The sequence below is a fragment of the Phocoena phocoena genome, chromosome 1 (genome assembly GCF_963924675.1).
Source record: "Phocoena phocoena chromosome 1, mPhoPho1.1, whole genome shotgun sequence".
Taxonomy (NCBI): Eukaryota; Metazoa; Chordata; class Mammalia; order Artiodactyla; family Phocoenidae; genus Phocoena; species Phocoena phocoena.
Genome location: NC_089219.1, coordinates 70830917 through 70855873, shown reverse-complemented (window position 1 = coordinate 70855873; position 24957 = coordinate 70830917).

The following is a 24957-nucleotide window of genomic DNA, read 5'->3' as shown; positions in this document are numbered from 1 at the left end:
GATAATGAATTAGACTAAGGTAATACTTATGAAGTGGTGGCCGGATTTAGAATATATATTCTGAGGGACCTTCCTTATGGATAAGATGGGAGAGAGTAAAAGAGGGAGTCATGCATGACTATTTGGTTTTGTTTGTTGGTTTTCATCTGAGAAACTGAGCTTATGCTGCTGTTTGAAAATGGGAAAACCAAATATCTGGGCAGGATATAATAAATGGTTCTGTTTTGGCTGCATTCAGTTTGAGATGTCTATAGATCCTATAGTAAAGATAGCCAAAAGGAAATTAATACATGAATGAGGAGGTGAAGGAAGAAGGCAAAACTGGAGAGAGAAATGTAGTTGTCATCATATGGAATGCATGTAAAGTCACGGGAGTAAATGAAATAACCTAGGGAGAAAAAAGGGGCTAGACAAGAGAAGAAAAGTAAAAATGAAGACCTTGAGTATCCAAAATTTGGTGGTCTATAAAAGAGGGAGAACCAGCAAAAAATACTGTGAAGAAGAGGCTAGAGGGATAAGAGATAAACCAAGAGATTGAGAGACTAAACAAATCTAGAAAAGAAAATATTTTGAGAAGAAATGGGTGGTAAATCTCACCAAGTGATATGTAAGGTTGAGTCATATTGGCCTTGGTATGACAGAGTCTGTGGTGATATCAATTAGAACCTTGGGGAGGAAAAGCCTAATTGGAAGTGGTTAAGAGAGTACTGAAGGTTTAGGATATGGAAACAATGAGTAGAGGCAGATCTGAGAAGTATGGCTCTGAAGAAGAACAGAAAAATGGCTAGTAAGGGGACATAAATTCATTCATTTATTTCACTTAAAAAGTAAAACAGGAAAGCTCTTTGGCCGCAGCAGCTGTCAGAGTATTATCTTCAGGATTGGTTCAGGTAATCTAGATGGATGGGTAAATCCCATTTTCTGCATATACTATTCTTTCCTATACTTGTAACTACAAACTTGGTGAAAAACGATGACCTTCTCAGATGAGTAGATCCTTTCTTCAGTCTAAGGCATTTGAATAACTGCGTTTTCTTGCTCAAAGTTGTAGACAAGTACAGAGTTCATACTACATACCAATAACTACACTATGTTTTGGAGAGTCTAAAGTAAAAAGATACAGCCTTGGTCATTAAGGACTTCACAGCCTAATTAATCCTCATTAGTTCTGAGTGTCTTATTTTGGGGTTGTACAATTTAGTGCCATATCAATTGTGTAACCACCTCTGTGGGGAGATATGTCATTTGTTCTAGGTAGATAAAAATGAATTCACTGTCATAGTTACTTTGGAATTAAAATGTAAAAAGTCCATCAAAAATAACTTTCATATTTGACCCTTCTGGAGAAAAATATAAAGAACAAAAGCATCTGCACTGTGTGTTAGTTGGCAAGTCTCCTTGTCTGGCACTTTCCAAATTGTTTTAACAATGTTTGGCAAGAATCTATCACAAATTATGGATGATTATAATTTTGCGGCATGTGAAAGCAGATGGAGAAAATGAATTGACAGAGAGAATGTTTCTTCCTAGGAAACTAAATGGTAATAATAATTATCTTTAAAGAAAGCAAAAAAAAATAAGAATTACCCACTGACTTTCTGATATATATTTCAGAACTTATTGAAAAAAGCCTTCAACTTATACAAAAATGGAAACTGATAAAGAGAAAAATATATACCAAAAATTACTCTAGAAGGATAGACAGTATACAAACAAACAGGTATTCTGACTTCTATAAAAGCCTAATTGTTTCATTAAAATGTCTGCTTGCTAAGGAAAATAATTAATTAAATTGACAGTTAATTGAAGAAAGAACACATAATTGATAGTGGCTTATTTTACTTAGAGGTAAAATTTCTGTGCTCCTAACAAATGAGATCATTTTTCAATATTTTTTTTTAACTCATGAGCAATCATATGGAAAATCATGGTAACTTTATAAAACAGCCACATTTTAGAAGTAAACTGAAAATAAGCAAGTTATTATTTTAAAGTAATTCATAATGGTACTTTGTGGTTTATAACAATGCACTTCTGAAGAGAACTGAGATCTAGAGTCAGAATACCTGGGTTCAAATCCTGGACCACGCAATCCTTGCGAATGATTTATCACCTCTATCACTTTAGTCTCCTTTGCCTTCACAATACTACATCCAGGACCCAAGCACTTTTCACCACCTCCACCACTTCAGCCCTGGTCTACGTTGCCATCATCTCTCACCTGAATTATTGAAATAACCACCTAACTGGTTTCCTTGATTTGAATCTTGCTCCCTGAGACAATTCTGAAAATGGCAATCAGAGAGATCCTGTTAAATGTAAGTCAGACCCTGAAGCTCTTTTATTTAGATCCTCTTGGGCTTCTCCTGGTCTTTAACATCCATTTCCACTCTATCCTCCTCTCTTATGCCTCTGACCTCATTGTTTGCACTTTCCCCCTTGCTCCTGTTTCTCTACACAAGCTGGTCTCCTTGCTGTTCTGTGGACACACTAGGCAGGCTGCAGTCTCTAGCTCTTTCTACTTGCTGCCGCCCTCTGCTTGCAGCCCCTTCTACCAGACATCTTCATGACTTGTTCCTTCACTATATATATATATATATATATATATATATAAAAAGGATTAATTGTCATCTGCATACTTTAGTTATTTGTACTGTTTATTGTTTGTCCTTCTTTACTAGAAAGTAAGATCCGGGATGACAGAGATTTCCACATCTATTGTTTAGTGACATGACTCAAAATTGGAGCCACAAACATTTTTAAGTGAATTAATAAATTGTAGTTATTATTATCGTGTTTGAGAATTCATGTTCTGGTTGTTGCCTCAGACATTCAGTTGCAGGGAAATCACTTAATATTGCCTTACTTATAAAATGAGGCTTAAAACTCCAACTTCACTAGGCTTTTATGGGGATTAATAATACAAAGTAAAAATATCTACCTTACAGGGTGCTATGAGAGTTAAATAGAGCATTTACATGAAAAGTACTTAGCACATTGCTTGGCAGATAAAAGGCGATGAATTAATGTTAATAGAATTTGCATCTGAATGAAGAAATAATGTTATGCAAATCCAGACATCATTTATTTGGGCACTGATTTTGTATTTAGGAAAACAAAATTATGTGGATTATTTTTCATGGGGAATTTCGTAAAGCATAGAATCTTACTCAATTATGTATTTGTTCCTAAACTCCTTATTCATACACATTTAGATGGTTTCTATTTTTTACTCATAAAATATATATCTCAGAGTATGCATGAGCATTTTGCCAATGTCTCATGCCCATAGACCATCAAGGAACACTCCTATGGTCAAACAGAGTTGGACTGATTGTGTATTTCTGGGAAGGAGGTGGAGATCACACTCCATGGGAATGGTGGCACATCTCAGTAAGAGGGTATTGGAAGGGACTTACAGGTTTGGGGCTCCTGTTAGGTAATTTTAGGGAAGTAGTTAAGAAAGTAGGACTTGAGGTTGGGTGCCTTAAGGAAGCAGAGATAATTCTGTGATGGAGCATCTTAAGTTTTATCTAGAGAGTGGGAAGAAAGAAGTGGGGCTAAAATTGCAATTGGAAAAGTAGCAGTAATCACTGATGTTAATTGAGGGTGGGGGGATGTTGGTAATTGTTGTGTATGGTTTGTACAACAATCTTGTTTGTGCCCAGCCATGACTACTGAGTGCCTTATTTATGTTCCACTTCATCATGGTCACATAGTGACCTTGTCTGGTGTTGGTGACCTGTGAGATTATATACATGCAACAGGAGAACAACATGACCTCCCCTGGAGTACTGCGGTTAGAGCCTAGCTACACCTAGGATTGATTGCTAGAGCCAGACCAGCTCCCAACTGTCATGGACTACTTCTCCCTTTCTCAGGCTTTGTACACATGTGCAAATATATTGAAACTTGGTTTTGATGATTTCAACTTTTTTTTATGATGTACTAAGCCATGCAAATTTAGATGACTAGTTCTTAAGATATATAATTCTTGGGGAAAAAATGTCAGCATAATTTTATATCCAAATTAATCGTAATGGATATATGATACAGTTTTGGCAGAAACCGATACTCAGCCTTTCTTAGGTAAATAGTTATAAATATCCAAATATAGCCTAATTAAATAATATTTTAGAACAAACAAGATTTGCCAGACTTATCTGTAATGTACGGATCATTTTTTAAGAATGCATTATCACAGTTAAGAATAACATTTGTAATAAAAGTAAAAAGAAAGAAAAATTGCAATGCAAAAACGTTCTTGTAATTTAATCATGAAGAAACATCCAATTTCCTCAAGTGCCCTTTAAATATTATTGTATCTTACATAAGTTCACACCACTCATTTCTTGGTTATCTGCTAGGAGATTTGCATTTAAAAGTTATTATTTATGAATATCCCACTTACTAAAATAAAAAAAAAAAAAAACTTATGCCAGTTCATTTAAATGTTAGTCAGCTGTTGCTACCTAAGATAGTAGCTATTACACTAAAATCTTTCGGCATTGTGTTTTTAAATCTTATTGGATTAGGTCATTATCAGGATTAGTAGCTCTCACATTATATAGATGTAGACAGATAAATGGATAAAATGATTATAGGTAACTCTTATAGATTTTTAGCTCTGAGTGATCATCAAGTCAAAGCCCTTTCTTGGTGAGGAAAATGAGACAAATAGACAGACATTAAATTACACTCTAAGACATGCAGAGCTGAAATAAGGAACTGGAGTTTTTGACTTCAGAGTCAAGGCTTTTCCATGTGACACATGTCTTATCTCTGGGTTAAGATGAAAAACCTTCTGTGGATTTATCTTTCTGATCTAGCAATTCACATAAATTCAACATTTATTATTTGGGGGACCCAGGAAGAAGAGTGAATCAAGCTGTCAAGCTCCTTTTATTTTACCACATTTTGCTGTCTGAAAAAAAGCATACCTGATCGCAAAATGCTCCAATAAAAGTATACATAGGTGACTTCCTATTGTGTGGTATGGAATGAAAGCTTCAAAAATGATGAACACTGCTGTTGATAACCCTCAAACAGTCTGTGTTTTTGTTTGTTTGTTTGTTTGGCAAATTATCTAATTCTAACTCAAATGGGCACCTAAATCAAGAATTTTGGAGGCTCACCAGTCTCTGATAACAACTACTGCTGTTTTAAGTTAGAACCCTCTAAATGAGTCGTTGAATATATAGTTTACTCTTTGTGGAGCCCATATATACTTAATAGCTAAGGAACCTATAGTCTATGAAATACAATTCCACAGCATGTTTCATTGTTTTATAAGGTTGGTCTTGGGGGAATAACTGAAAGTGGATTTCGACTAAAAAACACTGTCTTTAAAGTTCTATTTCATGCTACAAATTACTTTTTAACTAGAATTCTTCCAACAAATCAGTAAGAAAACAAACAAAATTCTGATGCATTTCACCATAATTTTAAAAGCTTTGTCATCTCTTTTTCTTTTAACAAGTCTTTTCTTTTTTACAAGAGCTTTTAGACTCATAAATTTAGTTAGAAATTTTGTGTGTTTTCCCCAAATCCCCTTCTTTAAAATCCCACATACTAGTCCATGGGCATGTGTGATACACTTTGCTAAATGAAACACTCAATTATAGGACTGTGTTTGCAATGTGCCAGTTAATGTTTTCGCATGGGTGAGGCCATCCTTACGACACCTCATTAAAAGAAAAGCCAGCCTCTTCCAGAAGACCTAATTTATTGTACACTGGGGGTTTGTGCTTAAAAATGGTCTCCTACTGTATGTAAATTGTTCTAATGCTTGTAGAGTACCCAAATACTAGAGGTTTGGTATCCTCTGGAAATAAAGATGCAAATCACAAAACAATAAATTCTAGGTTTGTAACAAACACCCAGAAGAAAACTTCAACAAATCATAACTGTCAGTGAGATAGATGATGAAAGTTTTTGTCATGCAAAGGAATACTAATCATTTTGCTTTTGCAACCATTTCTTTCCCTCACTTCTCTCATATTCTCTCTCTCTCTCCTCTTTGGTTTCAGGCACGTCATCAACCTTAATGATAAAATCCTTCCACAAAAATAATTCTTAAGCCTCAGGAACAATCACCTCTTTGGCACCCTGAGAGAATATTTCACAAACATCATCAATCTCCTTCTGATCATGATTTACAACCTTTCTTTGTGGCCGATGCCCCAGCAACATCGCACTGGGATTTTCCTCCACTTTGCCCTCTAAACACATAGCAACATAACTGTGTGCTACTGCCAGTTTGGAAACACATGCTTGACAAAGAAATCAAGTACAAGCTACAGATATTAGGCTGCAAAAACACTTTCCAGAGCAGCTGTGTATTAATGCTTGGACTCCAGAAAAGTGGAGAGGGAGATAGCTATTTCTCTGTAGGTTCTGAAGCCAGTATTTTCTGTTCCACATGTCAATTGTCAATGGCATTCAGAAAGCCAAGTAATGATAACTTCAGGACATGAAATTTGAATTTTTCAAAAAAAAAAAAAAATAAAGTTAGTGAAAAAATTTGTATGGGTATATATTTATCCTAGCCAAACGTGTATCTCAAGAATAGTTAACAGTTGTCTGATAAATGCCATCTTTCTGGATGTTTTCCTTGAAACTCAGGAAAGGAGTCTGTACCACAGATGAATTCATTTAGTATATGTCTAAACTCACTCTTACTCTGTGTGCTCAGTAAAACAGATGCACATACATTATTAATTGTTAACGAACTTGCAATCATCATCAAGGGCAGAAAAACTATACCCCCATCAGGAAAGCACACAAACATGATTACTTGAAAACATAGGCAGATCTTAAGATGTCCATATTGAGTGAAATGGTAGGTACTGACAGGTCTAGCAATATTTATGAAGGAAGCTTGGCAAAGCAAAATGTTTACAATAACCAAGTGATGCAAACCAGAGGACTTTGTGAATCTGGGTGCTTGACAGAAGAGTCAGAATTCTTATTCTCTCTCTCCAACCCCTCCAAAGAATGTGTATGTATACAAAGTGGGAGGGAGAGAATGCAGTAATGACACATAACTTTGGTCTTGACAGGAAGTCTTAGATTTTTTTTTTTAATAGTTGGATTACATTATAAGAAGTGATTGTTCACAAACCCAATCACTCAGGTGGTCTGGTGAAGAATAATCAGATCATAGGAGAGCATCTATATTAGGAAAAACAAATTCATGTTAATTACATAAGCAAAGGGGTTCACATTTTCATTTTCCTCTTGTCTTGAGTTTTTGTATGCTCTGTGGTATGGGCTGGGGTATTTTCAGTTTTAAGTATCAAGTTGCTGAATCCAAACCAACTATAGGTTTGGAAGATTCACTCTCTCCTACACTGCTGGTAGGATTTTAAATTGAAAAACTTTGAAAGACTACATAGAAATAGTTTTACACTGCCTTAAAAATATCCAGGGCTTCCCTGGTGGCGCAGTGGTTGAGAGTCTGCCTGCCGATGCAGGGGACACGAGTTCGTGCCCCGGTCCGGGAAGATCCCACATGCCGTGGAGTGGCTGGGCCCCTGAGCCATGGCCATTGAGCCTGCGCGTCCGGAGCCTGTGCTCCGCAACGGGAGAGGCCACAACAGTGAGAGGCCCGCGTACCGCAAAAAAAAAAAAAAAAAAAAAAAAAAAAAAAAAAAATATCCACATACTTTGACAGAGTAATTTCACCATTCTGAATTTATCCCAAGGACATAATCTGAAATTCATATATTGATTTCCGTAGAGAGATACCCTGTGTTATAACTAAGTAGTGGAGACAAATAACTCAATGATAAGAACAGTTAACTAAGTTATAGTGTATACATATATTGGGATAATATAAAGTCATTAAATTATATATATGTAATATATTCAATTATATATTACATAGTGGGAAATGCATGTTATGTTAGGTAATAAAAAGCTACCCCAACTTTTCATAAAATGTAGTCTTTATTAGAAAAATACACACTTTAAAAGATATGGAAAGAAAACAAATTGAAATGTTAATAAGATTTCTCTCAGGATGAGATTATGGATGATCCTAAGTCAGTTACTTATCTTTTACTCTTCTATATGTTTTATTTATGAAATGACAAAGACTCTTTTTAGAATTGGTAGTTAGGAGAAAATATAGTGTGTTCACCAAACTATTTCTCTGGGATCAGAACGAGACTACATTTCCTAGCCCGCATGCGTCAAGTGAAGGATTATGTTTCTGGTTCTCATCAATGGCAGGTAGACAGAAATCATGTGTCACTCCTGTCCAAGGCTGTCAGGTGTGGGTGTGCCTTTTCCATGCACATGCTCTTTTGTCTTCTAGACTGGAAGTGAAAGATTCCAGGACAGTAGAGCAGCCTATAGCCCTTAGCTACCACCTGGATAAAGCGCTAAGCAAGTAGGCCATGTCATTCTTATTACTATTGAGATTTTCAAGTTTGTTACTTCAGCCTAGCCTAGCAATTATCAGCTATTTCACTGAGATACAAGTGACTTGCTAGCTTTCTTTACTTAATGATAAGAGTCCGGGATATATAAGTAATGCAAAATAGGAGGGTGTAAGATATTGCTGCTTTTATGTGTCCTGATTTTTTAATGTAAGTTTGTTTAAAGCTGTAAACAAATGTTGTGGTTTGGGGATTCTTAGCCTGGTTGTTTACCTCCTTACATTGGGAGCAGCAGGCTTCCAGATTTTATATTCAGGGAAAAAATACATACAGAAATATGACAAATATGTAGATATTACTGCTGCAAGATGCTTTCTTCATTTCGGGAAAAAAATGTTCACAATTGCATGCTTTTACACAGACTATTCCTTCAGCCTGTAATTTCTCCTTCTCTACGTGACAAATGCCTAACCATTCTTTACAATCAAACTCAAATGCCTTGCCTCAAAAGCCTTGTTCAACCCAGTCCCCAATGTGTATAGACATCATTCTACATAAGCTCTAAGTTCAGCAATAATGATTTTTAAAATTCTTATGTTCCCAAGTTTTAGCAAAGAGCCTAGCATAATATAAATGATAATTGAATTTGATATTGTTTCCAATACGTTTCATTTGTAATGTCCTGTGTTTATTAATTCCACTGTAGCAAGTGACAGAAACATGAGTATTTCACGTTACGTGTTCCTCCTACCTAACTTAGCTAAAATAAAGATCCCTTACCTTGGGTACTTTTGATTTTGCAATTTTAATATAGTAATTCTAACTTTTTCTTTTGGTACTGAAGTTTCTTTTAAAAGAAGCTAGTGGGAAAGTTTAGAATCTCTAGGAGCCTCAGACATAAGAAAATTCTGCTGTCATTCAAAAGCTTTTTTCCACGGGCCTTCATTCTGTAATTACGACAAAGACTGGAGAAAGAGCAGGTAGTTGAGAAAGTCCTCCTCGGTGGTAGACAGGCACAAACCCTTCTCACTTCTCCAGACTCTTGCTCATATGAGGCAAAACTGTTTGCCTCTGAGAGAAGAGAATACTTACCTGTCCCCAAGACAACCACAACCATTGTGCCAAGTATCTTAGTCGAGCTACTATAACAAGATACCATTGACTAGGCAGCTTAAAAGTAGACATTTATTTCTCAGAGCTCTGGAGGCTGGGAAGCCTGAGATCAGGGTGCCTGCACGGTCAGGTTCTGTTAGAAGCCTTTTCTGACATGCACATGGCTGCCTTCTTCCTGTATCCTCACTTAACTGAGAGAGAACACTCGCCTGACTTCTTCTCTTCTTTAAAAGGGCACTAATCTCATCATGCAGGTTCTACCCTCATGACCTCATGTAAACCAAATTACTTCCACAAAGCTCCACTGTCTAATATCATCACATTAGGGGTCAGGACTTCAATATGTGAATTTGGCTGGAGGTGAGGATGTAATCTTTCAGTTCAAAACACCAAGTAATGTTGATAATAGTCTGCTATTGTGAAAGAGGAGGACAACTTCCTTCCACTGGTCCCAGGCAAAGGTATTCTGCTGTGGAAAGAGGAATGGAAGCCAAAGCTGTCAGTTCCTAGGGAAGGGGCATGAAACCCACTTAGGTACAGGATCTTGCACTGATATAAAGCGGATGTTTACCACTATTGAGGGAAGAGTGAGAATTTCCATTCTCTACTACCCAAGACCATCCTAGACACAAGGCAAAGTTTTGCTACTAAGGCTGGGAGAGAAACAGGAATGCTGAGATAGTCACATCTTTAAATACCAGGTTCGCAGGACCTGCCTAAGACTGGGGTTAAGATAATGAAGATCCTCCCACCCATCCCCCTCCATAAACCTCACATGGAGTAACATGCAATAGTGGTCTCCAGCTGCAGAAATGTAGCAGCTTGGAGAAAGAGCCCTCTCGGTGGTGCAGGTGTTCAGGGCCTCAAGCAGAGTGGAAGAGAAACACTGAGAAACCCGTCCAGCACACGAAGTCCCACACTAAGCACAGGAGAGCAGCAGCCCGCCGCCACTGCCTGAAGAAATAGACTGTTTCCCTTCCCTTTACAACCCACCACACACACACTAACAGCCAGGTCGAATAAGTGTGCCCATCTCCAGGCATCACTGCAACTTACCTCAGTCTCTAGTTATGCTCCCACAAAATGTTCAGCATTGAAAAAATATGAGACTCACAAAAATGTAAGAGAAAACAACATATTATCGAGATTAAGCAGTTCATGATCAAGACTTTTAAACCATCCAAATGTTGGGTTAGGGACTTTAAAATAACTGTAATTAATATTTGAAGGATCTAAAAGTTGTATGGCATACATAACATAATACAAATATAATTTAAATCAAGTTTTTAAAACTGAAAAATATATATTTGGATTAAGAAATGGATAGATTAATTTGTCAAAAATGGTTCTTTTAAAATTGTCATCCAAATTCCTCTTAGGGAGACAACGTATTATTTTGGAAATTATTTCATTAAGGTAATTGCGATTGGGTAAAAATATAATGTCTTGAGTTAGCAGGAGAAAAAATATCAAAATAGATAGGTAAATTGTTCTTTGTTTAAAACAATCAGGCATTTAGGCATGGGAAATACGTAAAAGGAAAGAGAAACAAAGGAATATCCAGAAACGTGGCAGTATCTGCCAAATGAGAGTGTCTAGTGCTTACCTACCTCTAAGGTAAAAATCATTCTGTTACCATGTGACACTCTCTCCTCTCTCTCCTCACAAATTTCTAGTATAGTTGACTCAAACACAACAGCTTTGTGTGATGTTGGAATGACATAAGAGGAGAAACAAAGAAATAGTAGGAAGAGGCGTATTTGAGAAAAAGATAAATTTAGCAGAATCAGGAAAAAGTCTTTAGCAATATCCGAGGGAATTCACAGAATTCTGGAGTATGGCTTTGTACAGTCTACAGAGCATGGAATGGAGGTCCAGGCCAGTCTTTTTGATATTAAGTCAGAGAGACCCCTAACTAATGTCTAAGTTACATGACTTTGCGTGGAAAAAAGATAAATAATGAACAATATATATTTGCATTGTGTTATTTTAAAATGTACATTGAAAGAATTTTTACTAATTCCATAATTATCAGTTTTTTACACTCATGGAAAGAAACGAAACGTTACCACAAAGCAACACTACGGAGCTGTCCTTGGCACTCCTCCGGCACATGGCTGCTCAGGATAGTATCATGAAGGCTCAGGAAAGAGAGTGAGGGAGTGTGGGAGAGAGTAGTGATGAGGGGCACCATGTCTCCATTTTCTGTGCATTTTTAGGGCCGAGGAGAATATAACTTTAGGATGGATTCCACTGGAGAAAAAAATGATAATGTTTTATCCAGAATATATTGTTATAGAAAGAGTACTTTCTTTTAATGGCTTTTGCCACATGCTCTCTTTTTGTGAAAGGAATCGAGGGTATTAGTCAAGGGTTAATCAAGGGTATGATATGTGTTTATGTTAAACTCTTACACTACTGGTTATCTTGAGTGAGTATGAAACTTTCCTTCTTTACTTGTGGTTTCGTATTACTTTTATTGTTACAATAGAAATGTATTACTTTCATATTCAGAAGTCATAGAAAATAGTAAATTTGTTTTTAAACATTGTTATTGTAGTGTAAATGCCTTACAATGGTGTGTTAGTTTCTACTGCATAACAAAGTGAATCAGCTGTACATATACATATATCCCCATATCCACTCTGTCTTGCGTCTCCCTCCCAACCTCCCTATCCCACCCCTCTAGGTGGTCACAAAGCACTGAGCTGATCTCCCTGTGCTATGCAGCTGCTTCCCACCAGCTATCTGTCTTACATTTGGTAGTGTTTATATGTCAAATAGACATTTTTAGTCTTATTACAAATTAGGTATTTGTACTGTTAATGTTTTTATCTTTTCCCAAACAATTCTTATCAGTACTTGATTTTCCTTTATATAAGCTATAAAATAATTATCATTATATGACATAAACAATTTTGTGTTCTTCTAGTTTTCATATGTCTATGCAATATGTTTTTCTGTTACATGTTCTTCATAGATATGATGTTTAATAACTTCAAAATATTTTGATTAGCAAATGCACTATATATAATTATTCTATTGTTAGGCCATTAAGAAATTTTTTTCCTTCTACTTTTTCTCTGTAATGAACAGTGTATTCTTAGTTAATCTATTCTGGTTGTATGGAACAGAAACCAGATTGACTTAGCTTATGCAAAGGGAAAAAGAAAAAAAAAAAGGTATGTACCCCTGACAATTTAAGGAAAAGCTGAACAAAGTTTTCAGTTGAGTTTGAGACTGGGACAGTTCGGAAGGTCACCAAAGGAAATGGTTTTTATGTTCTCTCTTCCACTAAGTTACTGACATAAATTCTTCTCCCAACATTCAACCTCCATGTCCTTCAGTTCAAATTTCAAGAGGGAAAAAATCTGGTTGCCTTGATTTGTGCCAGGTGTCTCCCTAACTCTAATCAGCAATATACAAACATGGCAGCCAGCAAAAGATGCCCCCTTGTGAAACTGGACCAATAGTTCTAAGAAAAGGACTGTACAGATACCCCAATGACTGTCTCTAAGAATGTGATGAACATTTTGGGCATAGAGCTTTTTTTTGATTTAGGATTATTTCCTTTAAGTAAATTTCCAGATATAGATTTTCTCTGTAAAAGGATATAAATCTTTGATGATTCTTTTAAAGATTGATATCTTTATTTCCCTTTCTATTGCTCTCTCTCTAAACAACTTCCTCTGCTGATCTCATCTCAACCAATGCCTTCAACTACCACTTATAAGTAAATAATTTTCCAGCCAATATCTAGACCTCCAATCCTACTTGGGAGCTCCAGCCTCATATATCCAAGCTGTTTACTTAAAATCTTGCAGAGAAAGTCTCATTGCCACTTCCAAACCACCAGAACTTCAATTAAACTCATAATGCTTCAGCCCAAACCTAATTCTTTTTCTCTATTACCTACATTAAAATGATAATGAAAATCTTCAATGGTTCTCCAGAGTGTTAAGATAAATTCCTTCTCCTGCCTAGGTTCAGGCCCCAAAGTCTGTTTTTCTCATAAAATTATATGTTATCCTCCCTCCTACCACCACCACATATAGGTGTGTCTTACTGCGCTCCAGCCATGAAAGGTCAAGCTTTCATTTCTCTTTCGTTCTCTCTGCAATGCCATTCTTTATCTCTTTGACTAAACAACTTCAAGTCAGCTTAAATGCTAACTCCTCAAAAATTTTTCCTAACTCATTAATTTATTGTTCTACTCTCTGCTCCTGTAGTGCCTGTGTATAATTTTATCATGGTGTTTGTTGAACGAAACAATTGTTGGTATACACGGATCTATTTCCGTATAGTGATCTCTACTGGGATAGAGAGTACTTGGTACTATACTGTATATAGTACAAAATCTGCTGCGAGAGACCAGAGTTTGAACCAGAGACTAAGCAATATAGATAATACAACACTGTCTAACCAGTACAAAGATATTACCTTAGAATTTGAAGAAGAAAGACAGAAACAGGTTATGAGAAAATGGCTGAAACGCCATCCTGCCAGGGTGTAGTGCCAGTGAAAAAGGAAACTTTTACTTTGGCATTAATTACAATTATTTGAAATATCAATATAGTTTTTCCCCACTTTGAGAATTTAAGGGAGACTACCTTCACCCCATAAGCAACCTCCTTCTGATATTACTTTACTTATAGTAAAGAGACTGGCCAACTATATCAGATCTAAACAAATTCCTGAGGCAAGTCAATATGGATCCGGAACTAAGCCTCACCATCTATGTTAAGCTTGTAAATCAATCTGCAGTGTTGGCAGCCAACAATAAAAATGGACTCTGGCTAAACTAAACAAAAAGGAATAGGGGAAAAAAGAGGAAAGGATACTTGGGACTCAGAAAAATTGTAGGAGGCAAATGTTCACATTTGAGTACCACTAATATTTCAGGGAGCTCTAGAAGGTTACTAAACAGAAAAAAAGCAGCTACTGAGTACTCTGTTAGTTAAGACCCAGATATTCTAAGGTAAAAAGATACAAACTGTACAATGATTTTCCAGCCCAGCAGAAATCTTAGAAGGTACATCAGTGGGGACAGGCAGGCTCCCATTTCACCTAAATCGAGTGTGATTTTAGGAAAAAAAAAAAATCCTGTCAGTGGTCAGCTAGTAAAGTCTATACACAATAAATGTAGAGTGGAACAAATTAATTTCTTTTAAATTAATAATTGAAGACCCTGTAAGATTTATAGTTTCTATATTGCTCTGATCATTAAGTGATTGTATATATAACTAGAGAGAGAGAGAGTTTTGTGGTAGCTCAGGGTGATGAGAAATAAGTTACTAATTCTACTTACAAGAGGGAGAAGTCAAAGAAACCTTCACTTTTAAGGTTGTGGCTTGTGCTTTGAGAAGGAATCAGACTTTCCAACAAGGTGCGTTTGGGAAAGGGCATTCAGGGCAGTGATAACAGCTCATACAAAAGCATGTGGACACCTAAGCTCCAATCACCCTAAAGACCCTGAAGGTTGCATTTTGTCTCCATTGAATAGATTGTGTCAGGAAGAAGTAGTCCCAGCTCAGGACAGAAAACCAGCAGGGCAGCCTGTGAAAGCTATGAGTGTTAAAGAATTTGACTTGACCCTGTAGGTTGTTGTTAAAAGCTTACAAGGAAATGAGTTAGAAGATCAAATTTGCAATTCAGAAAGGTCACTCTGGCATCAATGAAGCCAACGGGGACAAGGAGTAGATAATGGGAGGGAGCTGAGATGAGGGTAACTGTCAGCCAAGATATCTTGGAAAAACAACTGACAATAATTTTAAATATTGTAATGTAGAAAGTGCTAGAATGCAAGCATGACATAAAACATGGAAGCTGAGTGGCAATTGTCCTTTTAAAATATTTATGATTCAGCCTGTAAATAATTTCAGGTAGACCTTCTTTTTTGAAAATAAGTCATGTCCTTTACTAAAACATTTAAAAAATTTCAAGCAACCAAATATATGAAGCATTCTTAACTCATGTTATGCTTCATTAATGCTTGCTCAGAGTGTATTCATAGCATAATCACTCAATTTCTTTTTAGAGATTAAACCAATTCTTCCGTATTGGAGTAATAATTCTAGATATTATTAATATCATAACAAGCCTAAGGCTAGTTAGTTTTCCAGTTAACAGAATACCCAGGGTCAAATTTTGATAAACACAATATTTTAAGGTAATAAAGAACTATAAACATTTCATTTTCTTCAGCAAGTATAAGTTCCCATAATTAATATGTTACACTATAACTCTACAATGTATATTATATCTCAGGAACTGCTGTTTTGGTTCATATGCTACCTCTTTCATCAGAAAGGCCAACTGTAGGCATTTGATGTGAAAACCTAATATCTAAATGCTGAGTTTGTCTAAATGCTGAGTTTGTCTAACATCTGTCAAGTGCAAGATCATTCCTACAATTGATGCTAACGATGTAACGATGTTAGTGCTTCCAAAATTACAGAATAAAGCTTTACTATTTTTTCTCAAAATGGACTGCTAAACTGTTATTTGGTCTCATGAAGCCAATACAACAATTTAATCTTTAATAATTTTGTAAAATCCAAAAACCGTTGATTTTTCTCTATCTCTCAACCATCGCTGGCTGTGTATTTTAACAGTTAAGTCTTCTTTTACATCATATCCTCCTCTTCATTGATACTGAAATAATATACTGTTTTGTCTTCCTTTTCTTTCTTACATATACAAAAAATTAGTTTTTTCCCCACTTATTGAAAAACTGGATATGGTAGTCACAAGGACAGTTACTAGGACTGACAATGGTGCAGCTTCCTCAGCACGACTGTACTCATATTGTACCTAGAAATATACCGTGAAACTATAATCCCCTCTTCCTGAAGTCCAACAAGAAAGATAAATAAATGTCTTATTGTGATCAACACATCCAATGAAACAGCAACTATGTGTTTACTATCTATTCCAAGTTTAGAACTTTATAGTTTGCCCAGAAATCTTCAGTTAAGAGACTACAAGGGCATAATCCCTATTCCTGTGGAGATTACAAAATGGATGAGCAGGGAACACACACACACACACACACACACACACACACACAAATGTAGCTAAAATTTATAATGAATCTTAAAGTGAGTACAACTATTATAAATACCATAAGAATTTGAAGAAGCCAGAGATTATAAACAATGTGGAATAAATTATTCAAAGAATGGCATGTGAATACGCAGAAAAATAATAGCAAAATAAAACTAGTATAAAATTTGTATTAATTCATTTTATTAAGTATGAGATGCTGGATGAGAATATCAGGCAATATGGAAGAACTGGCCTATGTGGAAATGTAATTTCAGCCCAGTATTTCACTTTTTTTCATTATATACTGGTGGAAAATTTGGGGAGGATGAGGACATAAATAGACCTAGTAACTAGCTAAACAAAATATCCATAAGATGCTTATGATGATTTAGCAGCAACATAGAAGGTTTCTAGTGATTTACCATGAACAAGGAAAAATAATAATGATAAATAAATAATACACTGGATCATTTGAAGCATCTGGGGAAAATTTCAAACTTACCTTCTAATGGACTTCAGATGAACAATTTCGGACCTGGGTACATGTTATATTACTCCGGAGGACTTGTCTATGTCACCATTTTTCATTAATGTAACTGATGAATATTCAGGGGGCATTTTCATCAAGTTTGTAACTGACACATATATCAAAGGGATGTCATAACCAGGATTCAAAAACAAATCATAGCAGGCTCTATTTTATTTTACAAGCCCCTAATTTTGTTATTACGTTCAACTAACACAAAATTGCATACGAATGAGGCATTATATACATGTCAAATTGTTTTAAAAGGTTTTTAAACACTTGTTTTTAATTTCTGTATTTATCTTGCAGTAAGTTAGCACATTGTTTTAGGGAATTATATTTCTGTTTATATTTTCTATGAGTAATAAAGCACCCTATGGACATTAGTAGGTTATTAATTCTTAATTACTGTATGTGGTGCCAAGGCCTTTTTTTGTTCGTATTTTTTTTTCCAACCTGTATTTTATAAGGTGAAATTGAACAGGAGTGAATCAATACCCTACAAAGGTAGCCTAAAGTCAATTATACAAGTACATGATGAAAGAAACATCATAGCAGTTTCTGTAAAAATTATGAGGATTGACATTATAATAAGATTAACATGCCATGTGAGTCAGTAAGAAATCAATAATCAAATAGAAGTTTGAAAGTTTCCTTGTATAATTTTCACTGTAGTATTCTGTTTGGTTCTGTGTACTTTAAAGAGAAAGAAACAAAGTCCCATTGAGGGGAAAGAATCTGGGCTATTACAGAATTGAAAACAGTTCCTGAATTTTGTATTGATAGAATAAAATACATGCATGGATCTAGGGGAAAAATGAGGCTAGAGACTAGAAGCCAGATCGTAGTTGTAAAGTCAGAAGAAGCCAACAAAGAATTTAACCTAAAAGAATATCATGATTCATTTTTAATTATTTTAGAACAACTACTTGTGCAAGCAGTGGGCAGAAAGCTTACAAGTAGAGGAACCAGCCTGCAGTCTGTGGGAGATGATGGAGAAAGTGACAATGGGGAAGGACAGGAGGAGACAAATCTGAGAAAGAAAAAGGCAAAACCTATAGGATTTGGGGACTGATTAGATATCGAGTGAGAGTTACACTGAATTTTCCCTTTCTCCCAGGAAGAAAAACAGAAAAAGATGTTAATGGACAACTCCCAGAGGAGGCAATACAATAGCTATTAATTGAACTTATTTATTATTTTTAACCTGATTCTTATAAATAAGATGAAAATTAAAATAAGAGACCAATTTTGTCAGCTATGAGAGTTCAAGTACTGGATTCTGATCAAACCTTAAGTTGCAGGTGACAGTATAAAGGTAGGAAATGGGAAATGTCTGGGCCGATCAGGGAACATGACTGCTTTACATTACTTATAAAAGGTATACAACAGCACTGGCTATATCTACCACCAAAGATTTGTTTAGCACATGTCAAGCTTAACTGCAATGCTGGAGAGCCAGCCTCATCTAGATACAGACTGACTTGAAAGTATAATGTTATTGAACAGGGGAAAATAATAATAATAAATAAATAATACACTGGATCATTTGAAGCGTCTGGGGAAAATTTCAAGCTTACCTTCTAATGGACTTCAGATGAACAATTTCAAACTGGGTACATGTTATATTACTCCGGAGGACAGACAGCTTTCAGTGGTAGAGTATCTCTAGCCTCAGATTCAGGAAACTTTTACAGATGCTGACTCTTTGACCCCATTTCCTAAAAATGATAATCATAGATGCCAAGCTGGTGTGGGGAGATGAGCATTCATGTCCATGCAGTATGGAAAATTGGTTACAATGATTACAATAGAAGAATGATTACAATAAAATACTATGCACCTAAGATGTATACAAAAGCAAATTGCCAGAGTATATATAAATATACATTTATTTTTAAATATTTGAATATAATACATTGAGGTATTAACAATGTTTATCCCTAGGCAATAGGCTTATAGATGTTTCAAATTTTTAATTAAAAAATTTTCCATAGCAATAAGAATTCATCCTTTATATAATTGAGAAAAAAATAACATTTTAAAATTTCAGATAGATCAAGCTTTATTACCTTAGACCATAATTCCCTGTTTAACCAAGTAAGTTTGCCCTTTCCAATTTTTAAAGCTTGTTTCTGAATAGAGAAGACAGAGTCAAAAGGATTTGGTAAGTTTAGTCTTAATTTGTCATTTGTTAATATTGCAGAATCAGCCCACAGTAATAAGTCCTCTCTCTTAGTAACTGCAGTGATGGCTAGTGAAAAAGAGAAAAATCGCTGGAGACAAATCATCCTGATTTTGTATCATTTGTTGATTTCCATGCTGTAAATGCTCCCATTATAGCTGATACCAAACTGATGTCAAACTGCCAACATTTTAGCATCCATCTTGCAAATTATATGATACTTAACAATTGGCCCTCCCCAGGCAGCACAAGCTCACTCCAACTCTTCATGAACAGATGCCCAGACAAGTTTGTTGAGTTAAATGGGTAAGGTTTTTGTTGCCTTCTTTCTGTCAAAAGATTTGTTCCTATGGACTTAATTTTCTTTATGCAAGCATTACTATTTTATGTCATTTTCTAAGATTTTTTTTCAGTTATGTACCCTCTCTTTCAACCTTTTGGACATATATGTTTATTTTTATCCATTTAAGTTAGATTCTTTAAGGAGATGACACGTCTTTATTTTTCCACAGGTTTATTTATGGATATACTGTCAAAATCAATTTTTAGCCTCCTATCATTCTCTCCTTTTAAAATCATTTGTTATAAGATTATGCTTAACTATTTTATAATTAAAAAATCTATTTATCTAAAGTTTAAGGTACATTAAAGTACATTCTACCTGTTCCAGTATTGATTTATTACTTTTATTAAAAAATATCTCTTTTATTTGGGGCTATTTTATACTCTATGTTGAGTGGTTACATTCCCCAGGTTACTTCTTTGCCATCAAGTGTTTTTTACTTTTTGGTCAGTTTTACACCAGAGGAATGTTCCACTTGTCCTTTGAATTTTTCACCTTCATTTTGAATGTTTTCCACTGAATACACTTATCCTTTCTAATCATTTGATGCCTATTACCTTCTTCATGATTATTTAAAAGACACTGGTTCATTAAGCACACTCATCATTCCTTAGTGCTCATGGAATCAAGTCTTGTAAAGCTGCTTAATATAAATGATTTTCAAAATTTCCCATACCTGCCCCCAAGGAAAAGAACAATTGCATTTTTTACATTTTTTACATTCTTCATTATTTCTCAATTGTTTACATTTCTTTTCTTCATTTTTTTCTGTTGAAGTCTGATGAAAGGAAGGAATTCAATAACTCACATGTGTTATAGCACCATTAATTTTATTCCTCTACTTATAGAGGATCTATTTTTCTCTATTCAATTTGCCTTTCACTGTATATATTTGTAAAAACCATTTAATTTTAATTAACTTCTTTAGCTATAATTATCTCATTTATTTATTTTTGGTCGTCATCTTTTCAATCTTCATCCTGTGAGGATTAACTGAAAAATTACTTTGTTTTTCCCCTTCATTTCAGAACATAATCTTCTTACTATTAGTTTTAAAAGGCAATCACTCCAGCTATATTGAAATTGGCATGTTATAAAAGTAATTATTTTAAAGAATAACCAAGAAGTAATAGCCCATGATATCTGTGCTCAAAGTTACATGTAAAGTGTTTTTTTTTATTATCTGTATAAAGGGAACAGAGGATAAAAGTGGGGGAGAGTTGAACTTGCTTAGAATTTCAGGTTCTTCTTGTCTTGAGCAGAAATTGCCCTTGAATACTTCTCCCTGCAAGAATATGAGCTTTGAATTTATTTTTAGAAAGATTGCCAATCCTTTAAAATTACAATTTACTCAAATTTACAAAAATAATCTCTACATCCAATGGTTAAAAGTGATATGTCCCTTGAAGAAATCTTCCGTTTTCCACGTCACTGGGAGATAGTTTTCCATAGGTATCTCCTCTTTCTACATATCTTGCAAACAAAAGCACAGATAGCCCTTTGTTCTGGACTGTCTTTTCAAGGGTGTTTATATAAAGAAAAGCTTTATATGCTATAGATAGTATCTTCTGCTGGAGCAAAGGAAGGGCAGCATACTACTGTCCCTTATAAAAGATTTGGGTTCTCCATGCTTAGTATTTTTCTCCTGTAATGAAACCCACTGCATGTGTCATAATACTGATCCATCTTTGCATCACAAAAATGCTGTTAATCGTATTACTTCTATTGCAGTGAATATTGAAAGGTCTTGTGTCTCTGACCTAGGAATCTTGTGTTTTTCACCAGCATCCATGAAACTATAACAAATTAACTTTGTAATTCACAAGTAGGGTAAAATACCAGACCCATTACAATTCGTCACACAAATAGTAAACCATCATTGGCTTTGGAATCAAAGAGTTGTATCAAAAGTTCTAAACTTCCTAAAATCATCTGATTACTTCCTGACCACTCTGTTCCTATTCCGTGAATAACCCAGGTTTTAACCATGAAGAGTAAAGAAAAATACGTAATAAAAACTAACTGCAGTATGCATTGTTGCTAAACAGCAGCAAGGTGATCAGGTAAATGTTGGCCTGAGAACCACAGAAATAAATGATTGAAAAGTCTCAGCTGTGTAACTCTAGGAATTAAAATGGATATGAATAAACCCATAGCAATTCATAAATCAAAAATGAGGTTATTCCTTTGACCTAAGATGCAGAGCTGTTTACAAAGCTAAGAAATATTACTATACATCTGTAGATGGGAAGGATACTGTGATCAGAACTGAGACAAGATAGAGCTTTTGTGTGATTTTAAAAAGCGCTGCCCACCTGGGCCCAGGCAGCACACTAGTTTGGAGAGCTGATAATGCCTTTCTGAAGGGCTGGAGCAGTGTTCTAGGGCTCAAGATTTGTGAGCTTTGTGAGTGGAACTTGGTGATTTCAGAATTTAATACAATCCCCCAGCAGAACATTTTAGGGAAGATCACAAAAGCCCATCATCTCAAGCAGCAGCCATGTATTTCATTTTATGTGTACCTGTGACATTAATAAGAATAGCTACTATTTATTTAATGTATTCTGTGTGCCAGGTAGTGTGCTAAATACTTTAAATGAATTATCTAATGTTATTATCAAAAGAACTATATGAAACAACTCTTGTTATTAACCTCATATTGCAGATGAAGGAAATAAGCTTTAGAATAATGATTTAGAGTGTAACAAAGGCAGGACTCAAAACTCAGGCCTGAGTCCAAAACCATACATTTAACCATTATACTCTGTTTCCTTTAGTATCTTTATCTTTGTACTTGAAAGAAAAAGATGATATCCAGACTAGCTTTTTCACGACCTTTCTTTCTTTCCCTATCTCCCACTGGCAAGCTTCTCTTCAATTAATTAATACTCATAATGTAATTCTTCATGTTGCAATGTGATAATTTAGAAATCAAATGTCAAGAGTTTAACTTCCCTGTTAATCCTTTTGTATCATGCTGTTTACTTTGTGATGCCTTTATTCTCCTGGGAAAAGAAAGAAAAAAGACAAAAACTTGGCTCTTTCTGAAATGTAACAGGCTTAACATTTTTCATACTTTCATTTGATGTGCTATAGCCACCTAGTATTTTGGAAATATATCGTCTTTACATAAATTCTAATATTCTTAACTTTATGGTGTATTTTGTCAATATTTTTTCTATGTAAAGCATTCCTGACTTTTTATAAGCTAACCAAATTGTTTCAATCAGGTCTTTCGATTTTCTATTCTTATGTCTAGAGCAACATATCTTTCTGAATTCTCTTCCTCCCAGAATTCAGTAAAAGCTCATTAAGTTTTTGGTCTCTCGAATAAAGAATTAATAATAACTTGGAAATTGAATAGGCTCAAATGATTTATATTTTAATGTTCTGGCACATGTCATGGGTGCAACTTGGTTCTCCTAAATCCACTGAGTTTTTCTTTATTCTTTCTATTTACATCCACTTTCTCCTGTGAAAGAGAATGAGGTCATCTTTTGAGGGAGTTTGCCCAAAGTAGCTCCTTCTGCAGCTAAGGAGAATTCAGCTTCTGAAGAACAAACCAAGCCTAGATAGATATAAGGGATGAAGTTCTGCCTTGGGAGTCTCAAGGCACGCATCTTTTTATATTTGTCAACAGTCAGCCTTGTTCTTTTCTTTGTAAAAAGAATCAGCTTTTCTTTTGGCATTACGTTTTGTCAGCTCCAAAAGAAAAACAATGTGTATAAATTATTAGGACATTGTGATTAATGGACTTCACTTAAAAATGCATCTGAAAAAAACCTTTAGAATAATGAGCTCCTGACTGAAACTTGTGTATCTCTAGTGACTGATTCATATTCCAAATAATACATTTTTCATTCTTCTAATTAATTTTTGGATCTTTGCTAAGTATGGACTATGGGAAAATTCAGGAATAAAATTCTATGGGAAAATTTTTCATCAAACAAAAAAATCGGGCTTCCCTGGTGGCACAGTGGTTGAGAGTCCGCCTGCCGATGCAGGGGACACGGGTTCATGCCCCGGTCCGGGAAGATCCCACATGCCACGGAGAGGCTGGGCCTGTGAGCCATGGCCGCTGAGCCTGCGCATCTAGATCCTGTGCTCCACAACGGGAGAGGCCACAACAGTGAGAGGCCCACGTACAGCAAACAAACAAACAAACAAAAACAAAACAAAATAACAAAAAAGTCAAGCACTTATATCTATTGCTGTCATAGCATAAAATATGATGGTAAAATAAGCCATGATTTTTATTACATGCATTTGCATTCTTGTTATCCTTGAAAGTTTAAGTTTTACTTATAATGATTGCTTTCAATACTGTTTCATCAGATTCTTAGTATGTTCTCATTCAGTGCAACTTGCCATGATATATAAAAATAAGGCATTATATAAACATTAGTAAAATATGAAATTCTAATAATAATACAATTAAGTCATCATACTCAAGATATTTACTATTGCATCAAATTCCATTGTCTACATATCTTAATAAAATTACCCTGTTTTATGAGAAAGATGTATAGAAAATAAGTCTCAAAAGATTTTCATGGGTAAAGGATACCAAAATTTGATTCACATTTCTTAATTTTAAGAGGCATAATGATCTCTAATGGTACAAGAAACCAAAAATACACATTATTGCCATGGAGTTAAAGAATCTTCCACTTGTGACAGCAACCAACTTAACGAGCCAATTCTAGCAATAATTGAGTTTCTGTGATTTTCTTTTAATTTCACTACCTGATGATACCTGAGAGCTGTAGACTTTATTTCAGAATTCCATTAGGAACCATTATGAGATCCTATTTCCTGGGGTTTTAAAATCTAATTGTCAGTCAATGTGTTACAGTAAGCCTAGCTTTCTGTTTGATTCTCATGGCTGTACGTGGTGGGAAAAAAACAAAAGAAGTATGTTCCATCATCCTGTCAAGGAGGTTTCTTAACAAATTACCTTTCCCCTCAAAAGAAAACACAGAGAGACTTTTTTGTTGCTTTAACAATTCTCATAGTTCATATCTTCTTTTCTAAGCTATTAAAGGGAACAAAAACTGAAAACCCGTAGAGCACAGACATCCTGACAACTGATGTCCTTAAGATTTATGAAGAAAGTTAAGTATTTAATAACTATATAAGAGTAAGCTATGCTTCTTAAGGATATTTTAGATCTGTTCATAAGCCTTTGCCTTACCTAAGAATAAAAGTACCCCACATAGATTCCATTTGACTTAAAGTTTGAAAATTGATTATTTCCTTTTCCTTTAGTAATTTTGTCATGAAAGATGTTCTCTGCATCAATTAATTTCATAAGATTTCATAACTGTTTTCTAGTTCTAGCATATTGCTGGATTTTTTT